The sequence below is a fragment of the Electrona antarctica genome (assembly GCF_951216825.1).
Source record: "Electrona antarctica genome assembly, chromosome: 6".
In the NCBI taxonomy this organism is placed as follows: Eukaryota; Metazoa; Chordata; class Actinopteri; order Myctophiformes; family Myctophidae; genus Electrona; species Electrona antarctica.
The window spans coordinates 40058434-40060841 of record NC_136811.1 but is presented as its reverse complement, the minus strand read 5'-3'; positions in this window follow the sequence as shown (position 1 = coordinate 40060841).

The window sequence follows — 2408 nt, the reverse complement described above, 5'->3', positions numbered from 1 at the left end:
GGACCCCTTGGGTCCTCGAGGGAGTTCCAGGGGGTCCCCATGCAGCTAACTCTCAGAGTTAACTTAACATTGATTTTACAATATAAATCGGGGTCTCAGAGATAGAAATGTCATTAAATGGGGATCCGTAGCCATCTTTCAAATGGGGGTTCGCAGGATAATGAGTGTCATTTTGGGAAAACAGGGTATTGACATGAAAACGTTTGGGAACCACTGGAATAGAATAGAATAGAATAGAATAGAATAGAATAGAAGATAGAATAGATAGAATAGAAGATAGAATAGATAGAATAGAGTAGAAGATAGAATAGAGTAGAAGATAGAATAGAAGATAGAATAGAGTAGAAGATAGAATAGAATAGAAGATAGAATAGATAGAATAGAAGATAGAATAGAATAGAAGATAGAATAGAGTAGAAGATAGAATAGAATAGAAGATATAGAATAGAAGATAGAATAGATAGAATAGAGTAGAAGATAGAATAGAGTAGAAGATAGAATAGAATAGAAGATATAGAATAGATAGAATAGAGTAGAAGATAGAATAGATAGAATAGGGTAGAAGATAGAATAGAGTAGAAAATAGAATAGAATAGAAGATAGAATAGAAGATAGAATAGATAGAATAGAGTAGAAGATAGAATAGATAGAATAGAGTAGAATATAGAATAGATAGAATAGAAGATAGAATAGAATAGAATGGAAGATAGAATAGATAGAATAGAGTAGAAGTTAGAATAGAAAAGATTATAGAATAGATAGAATAGAGTAGAAGATAGAATATAATAGAAGATATAATAGAATTGAAGATATAATAGAGTAGAAGATAGAATAGAAGATAGAATAGATAGAATATAGTAGAAGATAGAATAGAATAGAATAGAAGATAGAATAGAGTAGAAGATAGAGTAGAAGATAGAATAGAGTAGAAGATAGAATAGATAGAATAGAGTAGAAGATAGAATAGATAGAATAGATAGAATAGATAGAATAGATAGAATAGATAGAAGATAGAATAGAAGATAGAATAGAGTAGAAGATAGAATAGAGTAGAAGATAGAGTAGAAGATAGAATAGAGTAGAAGATAGAATAGAGTAGAAGATAGAATAGAATAGAAGATAGAATAGAGTAGAAGATAGAGTAGAAGATAGAATAGAGTAGAAGATAGAATAAAGTAGAAGATAGAATAGAATAGAAGATAGAATAGAAGGAGAAATGTTCTATCCCCCGTGACGCTGTCTCTCTTTCGTCCCTTCTGAACGGGAATGATCGCAGTACTCGCTCAAACACAGTCTTCTCGTCCTGACAGAGCTTTGTGCCACGAAAGAACGCAGGGTGTAAAATGACGGTCCTCCTCGAGACTTTTCTCCTTCTGCGTATTTTAATTCCACCGTCCATGAGGTGCATGCATGCCTTTAAAGCTATACGGTATCTGTCAAAGCCACACTGTTTGTACTTTATCACTTCATCACCACACATCGTTCCACATTCTCTGCAACCCCCCTCCTCCTCCTACTCCTCATCCTCCACCGCCTCCTCCTCATCCTCCACCTCCTCCTCCTCCCCCTCCTCCTCCTCCTCTTCATCCTCTACCTCCTCCTCCTCCACCTCCTCTACCTCCTCCTCCTCCTCCTCCTCCTCCTCCTACTCATCTCATCTCTTCGGCTGATGTGCTGTTTCTACCTTTATACTCCGTCGTACGATGGTGTCATGCACTGAAAATAGCAGATCTACAAGCTTGCCACACATGTGCTGCCTGCTTGTACATTGGCTATTTCCAGAGTGTGACACCTGCACACGACGAAGTAAAAACCAGAGAGAGAACAAGTCAACTTCTGGGTTAATCTGCATACGGAGCGCCTCGGTTCCAGCTGTGAACGAGGGATTGAAATGGAAATGGGAAAGCACCGAGGAGCAGATTACGCTCCTCGAACGCAAGCCTCCTCCTGCCTCTTGGCAGGCCCACCAGCCAAGTGCAGAGAAAGAAAGTGGAGAGGAGGAGGAGGAGGAGTGAAACGAGAAAATGTGGAACGGCCACTGAGAAAGCAGTGGGAGTTAAGTGGTGAGAGAGATGGGGGTGGGTTATAGAAAGATAGCAGCGGTGAGAGTGTGTGTGTGTGTGTGTGTGTGTGTGTGTGTGTGTGTGTGTGTGTGTGTGTGTGTGTGTGTGTGTGTGTGTGTGTGTGTGTGTGTGTGTGTGTGTGTGTGTGTGTGTGTGTGTGAGAGTGAGTGAGTGAGTGTCAGGCACACAAAAAATGAGAAAAGGGAGTGAACGAAATACTGAGGCATATTGTAACACTCACAGTGAAAGAGAACCAGAGAACCAGAGAACCAGAGTACTGAGTAAACATAATGTACAGTGAGTGATGTGACATTTAAAAAGGTGAGAGAGATGTCAGAAGAGCTC